Source organism: Salvelinus alpinus, chromosome 23 (genome assembly GCF_045679555.1).
Source record: "Salvelinus alpinus chromosome 23, SLU_Salpinus.1, whole genome shotgun sequence".
NCBI classification, from domain to species: Eukaryota; Metazoa; Chordata; class Actinopteri; order Salmoniformes; family Salmonidae; genus Salvelinus; species Salvelinus alpinus.
Genome location: NC_092108.1, coordinates 10735177 through 10749742, shown reverse-complemented (window position 1 = coordinate 10749742; position 14566 = coordinate 10735177). Strand labels below are relative to the sequence as shown.

General features: G+C 40.5%; 1 long non-coding RNA gene across 1 annotated transcript; it reads left to right on the top strand.

Moving 5' to 3' along the window:
- Window positions 1-5778: 5778 nt before the first annotated feature.
- LOC139550206 (uncharacterized) lies at window positions 5779-9146 on the top strand. The gene is made up of 2 exons (XR_011669990.1): window positions 5779-5980; window positions 6667-9146. It is a non-coding gene; the product is annotated as an uncharacterized lncRNA (long non-coding RNA).
- The last annotated feature ends 5420 nt before the right edge of the window (window positions 9147-14566 follow it).

The following is a 14566-nucleotide window of genomic DNA, read 5'->3' as shown; positions in this document are numbered from 1 at the left end:
AAACAAGAACAGTGTCTGGACAGGGGGAACAAAACGACAATAATGTGTTATGGTTGCGTCAATTCAATCTGGTATCAGGATAAGTATGACAATGAGTCACCGATTGTATGCTATGAATTTTTTATTAACTAAGCAATAAATGGCAAATGCAATTTTCGTATATACGGGTTCAATGTATCATCACGCAGGATAAGACAGAGAACTGACTTGTTCCTGACAAAGATATTATAATATACTCTGACAGAGGTAGTTCCTGCTTCCGAGCCGGCCTGTCACAGAGTAGAGACTGGGCGTGGTTTAGACTCACCCAGCCTATCGCCGATTGTTGGCACACGAGCTGGTACCAGCCCCCGGGCGCTCCAGCGGTCAGTCGTTGTAGTTGTGTAGAATATACAGTTATCAGGCACCTGGCTCCTGTTATCTAACAAAAGACTGTTTGTTCTCGCAACACTACGTTCTGAATGTGCCCCCCCAACTCATTGCACAGTTCCTGTCTTCATGTTATTCTGTATTTTTCCATCGTGAGAAAGGCCCATGGCCCTGAAACTGTTAACAATGTCTCAAGTCAGCTATGTTGCATAACACATACACCCACACAAGCCAACAGCAAATAATATTCCATCACATATGATATGGTAAGGGCTATAGTGTATAACTCAGAACCTCACAAATGCTGACACGGGGAACCAACTGAGGATCAGACTGATATAGAAGGGCAATCAACAAAGTAATGGACTCCAGGTGAGTTCAATATTGCGAAGCTGCGCGTAATGATGGCGACAGGTGTACGTAATGAAGGGTAGCCTGGCACCCTCGAGCGCCAGAGAGGGGGAGCGGAAGCAGGCGTGACAGATAGAGCTATTGGACGTCTTTCAGTGATGTTCCTAACAGCAGATTCATTGCTAAATATACAAGCAGACAGATGTTTTTCAAGTGTCTGAAACACTACAACTTATGTTGGGCAATGTTTTGTGGTCTGGCCCCCATCCCTCCCCCAAGGCTGTATTTTTTTTAAAGGAGGCAGACACTAACAGCAGTCCATTGGGCAAAACTGAAAGAAATGACCAGACGCAATGGCTTCAAGTGATTCCCCTCATCAACACGAATTTCACGATGGAACATCTATTAGCTAAAATGGTGACATTCAACCATGCAGGCTTCAACCGGAACATAGCGGTTCAAAACAAAGAGTTGGAATTAGCTAATGCTAGAAGCTTAGCAACAGCCGAGAAGACAGATGACAAATACACAGTGCCTAAGTAAGTTATTTGTCCTGCAAGCCACTGTAGTTTATCTACTGAACCCCATATTGTGTATAGCTGGCTAACATACTACTGTGCTACAGTGGGGGGAAATTGAATAATTGTTCTGTTTGCTAACTTAGCTAGCTATGTAGCGAGCTAACTAGCTAAGTTAGCTTGCTAAACAACTACCGGTAGCCATATATATGGCTAAAAATAAAAAAGGTTTTACAATTGGTAATCTTTTGTATCTCGATTGTAAAACCTCTTCTCTTTTAAGTAGTAGATATGGCTAGCTACTAAACAGCTGCCACCTAATGCTAGGTTTACCAACAAACATTAGCACATGACTGAAGTTGGCTAGCTAGTTAGCTTGGCGCCTTCTAACTTATGCGCCATGCCTCACATTTGTAACTTGTTATCAAACATGTATAACATCTGCAACTGTAAATCATTTTACTAGCTAGACATGATAGTCAAATAAAAAACATGAGCTGGCGCACACAGAGAGAAAATTATTTTATGTGGAGGTGCTGACTAACGGCAAATAAACTATAAGCTATGAACATAAGGAGAGTTGCCCTGACCTGTTCACCGGACGTGCTACCTGTCCCAGACCTGCTGTTTTCAACTCTCTAGAGACAGCAGGAGCGGTAGAGATACTCTTAATGATCGGCTATGAAAAGCCAACTGACATTTACTCCTGAGGTGCTGACTTGCTGCACCCTCGACAACTACTGTGATTATTATTATTATTTGACCATGCTGGTCATTTATGAACAATTGAACATCTTGGCCATGTTCTGTTATAATCTCTACCCGGCACAGCCAGAAGAGGACTGGCCACCCCTCATAGCCTGGTTCCTCTCTAGGTTTCTTCCTAGGTTTTGGCCTTTCTAGGGAGTTTTTCCTAGCCACCGTGCTTCTACACCTGCATTGCTTGCTGTTTGGGGTTTTAGGCTGGGTTTCTGTACAGCACTTTGAGATATCAGCTGATGTAAGAAGGGCTATATAAATACCTTTGATTTGATTTGCACACTATATATAAACTCCCAGTAATTTATTGGGTAAATCACCAACGTTTCAGGATCACTGTGCCTTCTACACCATGAAGAATGCACCCTGAAGAAGGCACAGTGATGCTGAAACATTGGTGATTTACCCAATAAATTACTGGGAGTTATATATAGAGTGTACGACTCTGTTTATTATTTATTTGTATAGCTTACTAGCTAGATATGTCATACATAATCAGATAACATTGGTAATAGGCTAGATTTGTTGTTCCTACCAACCTAAGGATTAATTTGATACCCCCATGTAGCTATAGCTCGAACACGGACCAAATCAAAGCATCCCTTGTAAGATGTTTGCTGTTTGGTGAAAATGTTGTGTAAAATAAACATTTTTACTCTCGGGGCTGGTGATCAATAACGATAGGTCACAGGCAGAAAAATAAGATCTGTGGAGTCCCGGACTTTGATGTGTATCAACATATTCCGTGTTTATTTTGTTTATGCTTCACGACACTAACGGAATGTAGGTAGCAACCATCTCGAAATTAGGTAATTGGCTCGGCATGCCCTTATAAATTTGTGTGCCCATGTATGGTTGTAAGTCACACCAATGATTTGAAGGCAACAATCAATAGCCAAGATACTCAGCTTCCCGCAGACACCCTTCTTTTGCAGATAGGGGCTACCGTTCTCATACCAAACTGAATTGAATAATAAAATATATATATAGGGTCCCCAAATATTACAGCCTCGAGTCTTCTTGGGTATGACGCTACAAGCTTGGCACACCTGTATTTGGGGAGTTTCTCCCATTCTTCTCTGCAGATACTCTCTAGATCTTTCAGATTGGATGGGGAGCGACGCTGCACAGCTATTTTCGGGTCTCTCCAGAGATGTTCGATTGGGTTCAAGTCCGGGCTCTGGCTGGGCCACTCAAAGACATTGAGAGACTTGTCCCGAAGCCGCTGCTGCGTTGTCTTGGCTGTGTGCTTAGCGTCGTTGTCCTGTTGGAAGGTGAACCTTCAGCCCAATCTGAGGTCCTGAGCGCTCTGGAGCAGGTTTTCAGCAAGGATCTTTCTGTACTTTGCTCTGTTCGTCTTTCCCTCGATCCTGACTAGTTTCCCAGTCCCTGCCGCTGAAAAACCTCCCCACAGCATGCTGCCACCGTCATGCTTCACCGTAGGGATGGTGCCAGGTTTACTCCAGACGTGACGCTTGGCATTCAGGCCAAAGAGTTCAATCTTGGTTTCATCAGACCAGAGAATCTTGTTTCTCATGGTCTGAGAGTCCTTTAGGTGCCTTTTGGAAAACTCCAAGCGGGCTGTCGTGTGCCTTTTACTGAGGAGTGGCTTCCGTCTGGCCCCTCTAGGATAAAGGGCTGATTGATGGAGTGCTGCAGAGATGGTTGTCCTTCTGGAAGGTTCTCCCATCTCCACAGAGGAACTCTGGAGCTCTGTCAGAGTGACCATCGGGTTCTTGGTCACCTTTTTATTTTTTATTTCACCTTTATTTAACCAGGTAAGCTAGTTGAGAACAAGTTCCTACCTGACCAATTTCTGGTCTCATAGCAAAGGGTCTGAATACTTATGTCAATAAGGTATTTCTGTTTTTTATTTCTAATACATTTACAAAAACGTTTTTTGCTTTGTCATTATGGGGTATTGTGTGTAGATTGATGAGTAAAAACAAGTATTTAATCTATTTTAGATTAAGGCTGTAACGAAACAAAATGTTGAAAAAGTCAACGGGTCTGAATACTTTCCGAATGCACTGTTTATCCAACCTCAGTAGTCTTTCTTATATATATTCTATCATTGCCTTGCCAAACAGTAGTAATGTTATGCGGCAATACCATTGCAAGCCTCTCAAAAACCAAACCCCTCGTCCAATTCAAGTACGGAATTGCCAGACAGGGCAAAGTTACGGTTGCCTTGAAGGCCTGTCTGGATCCACAACACACTGGATAACTGGGCTCTGGTAAAGCAAGATGGTCCAATACTCTTCTTAGTGGATACTACTATTCACGAAGAAACTACAGAGTAAATCTACAGAGTATGCTTCCCAAAGAGCAAAACGGTTTAAGTAATACCCTTGCCAATGTCTATTCCCGGTATCCCTAATAATTTGTATAATGAATTATTTGCATCATTGTTTAAAGGAAAACAGGTTATTTTGTGACCAAGCCAAAGTCGACTGCTTTGTAGGAGGAGCATCAGACACACCAACTGAGGTATAATGGATTTTGCAAATGGGATGCATCTCAAAATCAGTTAGTTTCACTAGCCCTCTTCTGTATGACTTGTATGACATGTGTTTGTGTGTATAACCAACAGCTGGGCTAATGTTGGAGAAGTTACAAGGTTTGATTGAAATCAGGAGAAGCCCTTCGTATGATTGAGTGTAGGCTGGCCCATGGGTAGGAAGGTAAATGGAAAGGTACTAGCCCCCAAAACCTACGCCACTCATAAACCTTAGCTGTGTTCTAATACTCATACTAACCGTGCTATTTGTGACGTAAATTGAGTATATAGTATGCTTATTGGTCATAGTATGCATATCGTTAGTATGCCAAAAGTACCCGGATGTTGTACTACATTCTCCAAAATACGAAGTATACAAGCAGTGGACAGTATTTCTGTGCTTTTAGGGCCTGTCATGCCAAATAGTGTTCCCTGGCCAAATAATGTCCCACTCTACGTCACAATGGGATTCGATGAGTTCTAGCTTCTGTTGCTAGGGCTGTTGCTAGAACTTGCAATATTCTGACCAGATTACGTAATGAACCAAAGCGTCCGTTGCTATGTTGGTTGCTTGGCTCAATTTGACCTCGTAGGAGAATGGGGGCAGTTCTAGTTCTATTTCACTGCATAAACACTGGCTCGCAAAATTATTACCTCAGAATTGCTCTCCAATGATGGTGTTTTTGACTGTGACAACTTGCTGACTACCTGCTGCTTCAGAGGAAAGAAAAGACTGGAAAAAGCACACTTTCTTTACCATGTATTTGTCTTAAGTACATATTGTTAAATAGGAATATGTAATTTAAGCTGTTTTTATTGATTGACGTTACTAGTTACTGTTCTTATATAACGTAAACTCACTCACTTTTGTACATCGCCTTGGTCCTTACAATTGCCCTTATTTTAGCGCCCCAAAAACGTAATACTTGGACAGATCGAGTGCTTTTTTTTCACTCGATCTGTCCAACTTATCACCTTATCGCCTCTAAAATGTAAATAAAACACTATAAAGAGTTTATATAATGTGTCATTACATACCTATTTGAAGGTTTGTGTCGAATTTGAATCTGGTTTTTAGGGCGGTGCTAAAGTGATCTTAGAAGTAAACAGCGCCTTTGAGAATGATGATCGCATGCAATGATGACGCAAAAAATGACTAGATATCCCCCTTACCCCTGTCACGGTCCATTTCTTGTTTTTAAAGGATGAGAGAAGTGCTACACCTGGTGGAGAGAGATTGTAAAACAGAAATAGTTGCTTTATGCGCGCTGTACGTTACGATATGACACGTCACGATGTAACGGAGGGTTAGTTTTTTCAACTTTACTCCAATACTATAGAGCTATTACCATGTCGATCAACGCATTAATAGAAACGTAGTTCACACCCCCGATTTTCAAGTCAACACAGTCCCTGCAGTCCCATTAGTGTTCTTTGTCGTCTCGTTTGAATGTTGCGGTTGCGCACATTTGTACGGAATGGGGTGAGTTTACGTTACCTCAGGCTGCCTAGTCAGCTATAGTAGCCAGCTAGCTGTATTTAGCTAACGTTAGCTAGCTAGCAAGAAAGCTACTTTAACTGTTATTGCAGCTTTCTGTTTGTATGTAGCTTGCACTTCAATGGTATCCCTCGAGGAGATTTTCTTTTATCTTTCCAACCAGGCGAAGTACTATTTAGACGCCACTGATCTCGACAAGAGGTGCAACATTCAGAGAAATTCACAATTCAGGTTAACGTTAAGCAGTTAACTTCAATTAGACAACTGGGCGGATTTAGTTTCTGTATGTACAACCAATTTCCATCTAACGTTAGCTAGTCGCTAGCTATACATGGAGTCAGTTGAATGGTATCAACCACATGGAAACCACGTTTGATGCCATTCCATTTACTCTATTCCAGACATTATTATGAGCCGTCCTCCCCTCAGCAGCCTCCACTGATATAGTTATATGTCTGTCATATTGAGGTGTCTAGCTATAAGTTAAACCTTATCATTCAAATAGATAGGTGTAAACTAGGTGTCTTCGCTAGAAATACACAGAGGGGGGAGGAAGAAAGTGAGAAAGAAAGGATGGAAGTGAGTGGAAGACAGATGAGAGAAAGAGAAAGACAACTGCAAATATACTTAGACTTTAGTATTTCAACAACTCTTCTCTTCCAACTTGTTAGGCAATCATATCTACCTATGGGGGAAGGATGGCCAGCCACACAGGAGGGTGACTTTTACTAAGGAAGAGAGGGAGGCCGTGCTGACCGAAATGCATGCTGGCCATTTCTGTCCACCTGCACTGCATCCTCATACACCAGGGCCTGTGGGAGCTGTGAGGACAAACCGTGTCTCCTCAGGTTGTAGTTCTTCACATTTGTTTATGCTACTACCGACCGTGGCAAGCCTTTTGGACAGGCGGTTGGCAATACCTTGACCATCTATTGATAACAGATAATAGACCAATTTTTTTTTAAAGGCAATAAAATGACAAAAGCTGCTATGCAATTGCTCTAACATCCAACAATAGATCATTAGCAACAGAAACCAAGTTCAGAAACAGCTAAAAATATTAATTATTATTGTGTTTGAAATATCATAGAACTGATATGAGTTGACTTGTTCCTATTGTTAAATAGATGGATAGATGGATATGGAAAAAATTAAGAGACCACTGCAGAAGTATCAGTTTCTCTGGTTTTACTATAAATAGGTGGTCTGGGCTGGCCATGACAGGGTCTTGATCTGGCGGTCCTCCATCCACACCTTGATTGACCTGGCTGTGTGGCATGAAGCGTTGTCCTGCTGGAACAACCAATCCTCAGAGTTGGGGAACATTGTCAGAACAGAAGGAAGCAAGTTTTCTTCCAGGACAACCTTGTACGTGGCTTGATTCATGCGTCCTTCACAAAGACATATCTGCCCGATTCCAGCCTTGCTGAAGCACCCCCAGATCATCACCGATCCTGGACAAACAAAAGGGTGTGCAATGTGTAGGCCCACTGAGTGTACATTCTGAACCTTGTTTGAAGTCAGTAGGTCACATGGCCAAGGAGCTATTGAAATGTAAAATTGTGAAAAATTCATGTAGAATCGTGTGAGCTGAAAAGGGACAAACTAAAGGGTGTGCAATATAGAAGGGTAGTCAGTGGACATTCTGAACCGACTTTGAGTCCAGTAGGTCACATGACCAAGGAGCTATTGAAATTAGAAAGTTAGAAAAATGCATGTAAAATCATGATGAAAATTGACAAACTAAAGCATGTGCAGTGTGTAGGCACACTGAATGTACATTCTGAACCTTGTTTGAAGTCAGTAGGTCACATGACCAAGGAGCTATTGAAATTCAAATGTAAAAACAAGTTTGTACTTTGTTTACTCTTCCTAACTAATTAAACTAGAAATACAAAATGCTGCTCACATTTCCACATGTTTATTAGCTTTGCAAAGCGAATTAAGGTCCAAATCGTGAAAATAAAACCTGTGCAATGTTGTGTGCAATTCTTCAAACATCATGACACTTATTTGGAGTCTGTGGCTCAAGTGGTTTGAAAGCTATTGAGGTTTAAAAGTGCATATATCTGTCAAATATCCAACCTGAAAATCTCTTTACCTTGATGATGTAGAGGGGGACATTATTTGGCAAATAATAAAGAAAAGCAGTTGTTCTTGTCATGGTCCTTAATTTATAAGCATCATTTTTCTACACACAGATATTACATATGGAATAATCAGTACATATTGTATAAAAATACCTCTGTTTTTAGAATATTGGTTCCGAAATAATATCCTATTGGTGAGCCAACTTGTAAATATAGAGGGTCTTTTACTTAATTATAAGGAATTTATCACTTTACAAGATTCCTGTAACACCTAAAGATTTTGCAATTGTTTTAGATGTGTTTCTTTATCATTCAGGAATGTGTCAAGACCTGACCCTCAGAACATACCTACGATTACCCCTGTTGACTCATCAGTAGGAAAGATTTTAGTCCATTCAACCACAATAGAGCTATTTGAGCCTTGTTTCAACAGGATGTTATATCTATACCTTATGTCATGCCTTATTGGAATGGTTTTATTGATAATGTCTGTTGGGAAAAAGTTGATGTTACCACCACGTACCTACTTGTTAACAAAATTAAGGAAGTTTCTTATAAAATTATTCATAAATATTATCCTGCCAACCACTGTATGAAGAAGTCAATATATATATTTGTATCTTTTGTAATGACCACCCAGAAACAATATTGTGTATTTTTTTGGCATTGTATTCATGTAAGGAATCTGTGGCACGATATCAATAGATTTATAACTGAACACATTTACGAAGATTTTACACTTATGGAGAGATGTGCTGCTTGGATTCTTTACTAATGATAGAAATAAGTTGAAACAATTTTATGTAGTTAATTTCATTATTCTTTTGGCCAAATTTCATATTCACAAATGTAAAATTACAAACAAAACACCACATTTTATTACCTTGCAAAAATAAATTGAACTATATTTTAAGACAATTAAATACACTACCAACAAAAAAGCTGATTGTGATATTGTACCCCCTAGCCCAAATGTCCTTTGTATATTCTTTATATATAATTGTGTTCCACATGTACTTTTTCTATTGACTTGTTGTTAATAAAAAACATATATAATTTTTTCTTTGATTTCTTTCTTTCTTTGGCATGACAGGCCCATAATGCAATTCCTCAGAAAACGGGCGTGGCTTCACATCGTTTTCAGATTTGAAGAAAATATGCAACGAGAGTGGAGGCAAATTCATTGCTTTAACTAATTATGACAAATGTTGAGCAATGTAATACATTAATGACTTTCCAAATAAGTTACCTTACACGTTATATTGGCTGAAAATTTGTCAGCTACGCTATCCATACGAACCACATAGCATATCATTACAGCAGTATGTTAGCTAACATTAGTTGGCTACTAATACATCAAACGTGCCAGTATATTAACTATATGTAATCAAACTAAGTACCCAACGACTTGATTATTCCCGTCATCCTTAGCTAAATAGTATAGTCGTTGTTCGTTTTCAATCGACGATCTGGCTATCTACTCCGATTTCAGAGCACTCTCGTCTGTGTACCAGAGCGCAGAATAACTGATTAATTTACGAACACTCAACGACCGTTGAATATAGCCACAGTAAACGTCGGAGAAGAAAAAGCGGAATTAAATTGTTGCCAGATGCAGTCACCAACACTCTGGATAACATAATCAATCTAACCAGCTCTGCTAGGACGAGTAAAATGGTCAGAGTGAGGTGTTCTCTCATTTGTGTCTGGAAGTACCTAGTAAGTTAGCTTGGGTGCTTGACTTCCGTTGTAAGGACAGAACGCTCTGATCAACCCTACTCTTCGGCCAGAGCGTCCAGTGTGCGCTCTGAACGCTCCCAGAGCGAAACACACTGAATTTACAAATGGTGCTGAGCTCTGCCCACCTCCTTGCTTGTTCTGCCCACAATGACTCATTTGATCACATTGGAAACGAGAGGCTGTGGTGTATCTTGGTATAGTTATACAAAACTTTCGTGTACAGTATACTAAAATGAATTAAGAGTATATAGTGTGTAGTATATATTCATTAAGTATGTAGTATACAGTATGTTAGTATAGGTATTCGAACACAGCTCTTGACTTCCTAAAACATCTGACCCTAGAGTCTTGAAATGTTTGCACCCTCTATAGCCATTATGGTCTTTACCTGACCTGGTCAGTCTATGGTCAAGCCATGTTGTCGAAGGAATTTTCCGTAGAGCTCCGAGACAGGATTGTGTCGGGACACAGATCTGGGGAAGGGAATCAAAAAATGTCTCCATCATTGAAGGTCCCCAAGAACACAGTGGCCTTCATCATTCTTAAATGGCTGAAGTTTGGAACCACCAAGACTCTTTCTAGAGCTGGCCACCCGGCCAAACTGAGCAATCTGGGGAGAAGGGCCTTGGTCAGGGAGGTGACCAAGAACCAGATGGTTACTCTGACAGAGCGCTAGAGTTCATCTGTGGAGATGGGAGAACCTTCCAGAAGGACAACCATCTCTGCAGCACTCCACCAATCAGGCCTTTATGGTAGTGGCCAGACAGAAGCCACTCCTCAGCCACTCACTCGTCATACTGTATAATGCAAAAAAGCATGTTTCACTATAAGCTTTGTGCCCTTAGCCATTAACAGACTAAAAACCTACTCCACAGATTATTGCTAGGACTTAATAGTGAGGTTGTTTCCATGATATGTTGGCTGATGCAGTACACTATTGTTATGTTACTGTGTTGTCTTGTTATTGACATGGTGATTTTGCTTCGGTTTGTAAATAACTTTGTATCAATGGCCAGTAAATTCAGAACTAACTTCACCAAGGACATTTAAATGTACCAGGAATTTGACCTGGTGCTGATATACAGTATACGGATTATAAGAATATTGTAATAATATTACAAGGGCTCATGTATTCAAGTATGCTGTGCTGGAGTATAGTGATGTTCATCTTGTCAGTTTCTCTATCTACTTTTGTTGACTTTTTTATTAGACCACTCGCAGAACAGCTCCCCTCCTTTGTAAAGGACACCAGCCGTATGATCTCTATCATTGAATCTCTTGATCCTCTCCCTGAGAATACCTTGTTAGTTACTTTTGATGTTGAGTCGTTATACACAAATATTCCACACGAGGGCGGGATTGAAGCTATGGAACATTTTCTTCTGCAACGTGACCCTAATGAACTACCTTCCAGTGAATGCATTATAACATTGGCTGAAATAGTACTCACACATAACTATTTCATGTTTCTAAATTATTTATTTATTCAGACGAAGGGTACTGCTATGGGATCCCCCATGGCTCCTAACTATGCTAATTTGTATGTGGGTTACATGGAGAAACAGTCTATTTTCAATCCTCTCAAAAATGTTTTCTTGCCTAACATCATTATTTGGAAACGGTATATTGATGATATTTTTGTTCTATGGAGGGGTGATGCACAACAGCTCCAGGCGTTCCATGCTTTTCTTAACTCCTGTTCTGAACATTTGAGATTTACTATGCAATCTGATACACGTCAAATCAGTTTTCTTGATCTTCTGATCATGTGTGAGGATAATGTTCTAAACACTGACCTTTACAGGAAACCTACTGATCGTAACAGTTTGTTGAGGGCTGACAGTTGTCACCCACTTCCCCTGAAAAATAGTTTGCCCTACAGCCAATTCTGTCGAATTAAAAGAATTTGCAAAAAACATTCAGATTTCGACAGAAATATGGCTGAGACGCAAAGAAAAATTCAAGGAGAGGGGGTACAAAAATGATCTGATTAATATTGCCATTGAGAAAATTCAAAACAAAACATGACCTTTTAAGGTCAGTCTCGCAAAAAGACGCATTCTTGCGTTCTAACTACCCGCTATTCAAAGCGCTCTCAACAAATTAAGGGAATTGTTCACAAACATTGGCACATTCTAAAATCCGATGATAGTCTCGGTAATGTGTTTTCTGATCTTCCCTTGGTCATATTCTCCCGGGGCAGAAATCTCAGAGACCAATTGGTACACTCCGATTTACCACCCCAAGATATTCCTGAACAACCTCTATTTGCGCCCCTACTGGATGGAAATTACAAGTGTAATGGCTGTGCTCAATGCAATGGCACTTATAAATGTAGATCCTTCAAACACCCACAAACAGGGAAACAGATCCAAATCAAAGGTGTTATCACGTGCTCCACTAAGGCAGTTATTTATCTTATAACTTGTCCTTGTGGTAAAAAATTATGTGGGTAAAACAAAGCACAAATTAAAAGTACATATCTCAGAGCATCGTAGCACCATTAGGTGCCAAAACTTGACCTACCCAGTTGCAGCTTTTTTTTTGAAGGCAAACCACTCAATTTCGTCTCTGCGTTATATTGGCTTCGAACATGTCACCCTCCCTAGGAGAGGGGGTGACCTTGATCATTTATTGTTAAAACGAGAGGCTGCTTGGATCTTTAATTTAAAGACCCTTGCTCCCTTTGGTCTCAACGTAGACTTTGATCTGAAGCCATTCTTGTGATTATTGTGACTTTGCCATTGTAATTGTTTGTAAGCTTGTATAGTCTAAAATGAATCTATGATCGTATGCTATCCATTTGTTTTTTGTATGCTGTTCTTGGTATGCCATTTTAATATTTGCTAATTAACCAATGATATTAGGCCACACTTGGCCATCATTACAGACACCTGTGTCTTTTGACACTATATAAACGAGTCATCCCGCAGTGTTTGATTATACCCTGATGAAGACAGCTTGGCTGTCGAAACGTTGGACATAAAATTTTTGCATCTGAGCTCCTAGAGTGTGCGGCTCTCCTTTATTTTCCAGCTTGTCAGTTTCACCAAAGACCTAGAGAAGGAGCTTGAGTACAATGCAGATGGCTATATTTTCCACCCTGCTTCCCACGTTTTTGGCCATGGATGGTGACTTTAACAGAATGTAGATAGGAAGCCATAATTTTACTCCTCAAAGACATGAGAGATCCATCGCACCCCCTTCACGACCTCCCTCCACTCAGAGAGCGCTGACAGTTCACAGCTTCTCAGTTCCACCTGCTAGGACAAAGTCATTCCAACTATTTCCTACATTCTGCTATCAGACTCTATATTGGTAGCGATATGTCTACATGATTCTAGGATATATTCAAATCACATTTTATTGGTCACATACATATATTTAGCAGATGTTATTGCAGGTGTAGCAAAATGCTTGTGTTCCTAGCTCCAACAGTGAAGTAGTATCTAACAAATCTGAAGGTAAAAAATGTAAATAAAGAAATATATAAATATTAGGATGAGCAATGTCGGAGTGGCATTAACTAGAAAGTTAACTTATTGACTATGCATAGTCACTTTAACTATACATTCATGTACATACTACCTCAATTGGGCCGACCAACCAGTGCTCCCACACATTGGTTAACCGGGCTATCTGCATTGTGTCCCGCCAACCGCCAACCCCTCTTTTACACTACGGCTACTCTCTGTTCATCATATATGCATAGTCACTTTAACCATATCTACATGTACATACTATCTCAATCAGCCTGACTAACTGGTGTCTGTATGTAGCATGACTACTGTATATAGCCTGTCTTTTTACTGTTGTTTTATTTCTTTACTTACCTATTGTTCACATACCTTTTTTTGCACTATTGGTTAGAGCCTGTAAATAAGCATTTCACTGTAAGGTCTACTACACCTGTTGTGTTTGGCGCACGTGACAAAAAAACTTTGATTTGATTTGGATGATAGCGGGGTGAACAGGTCGTGGCTCGGGTGTTTGATGTCCTTGATGATATTTTTGGCCTTCCTGTGACATCGGGTGCTGTAGGTGTCATGGAGGGCAGGTAGTTTGCCCCTGGTGATGCGTTGGGCAGACCGCACCACCCTCTGGAGAGCCCTGCAGTTGCTGTACCATGCGGTGATACAGCCCAACAGGATACTCTCAATGGTGCATCAGTAAAAGTTTGTGAGGGTCTTCTGACCAACCAGTGGTTCAGGCGCCTCCCCACTGTCTGATTTATATTGCGGGATTGCTGATGATAGTTATCGATTATATCGACTGATTGCAATTGTATGGGGTGGCCTGCCAAACTAAGGTGCAGTGGGCAGCTGTAGCCTATCACAGTGTCGCTGACGCTAACTAGTAATGTGGGTAATTTTGCGGAACTTACTGTACACTACAGTGAGAAAAAGTTCAACAGGTGTAGACCTTTCAGTGAAATGCTGACTTACAAGCCCTTAACCAACAATGCACTTCAAGAAATAGTTAATAAAATATTTACAAAATAAACTAAAGTTTAAAAAAATCAAATCAATCAAAAACTAACAAGAAATGTACATAACAATAAGGAGGCAATATACAGGGGGTACCGGTACCGAATCGATGTGTAGGGGTACAGGTTAGTTTTAAAACTAAAACCTTGTGAAAGTTTTTGCCTATCATGCTGCACCAAAAGCAATTACCACCAACTCTGATTGTGTGGCTATAGTCTATTTGTGACCAGTTTACAGACCAATCCAAAGACACA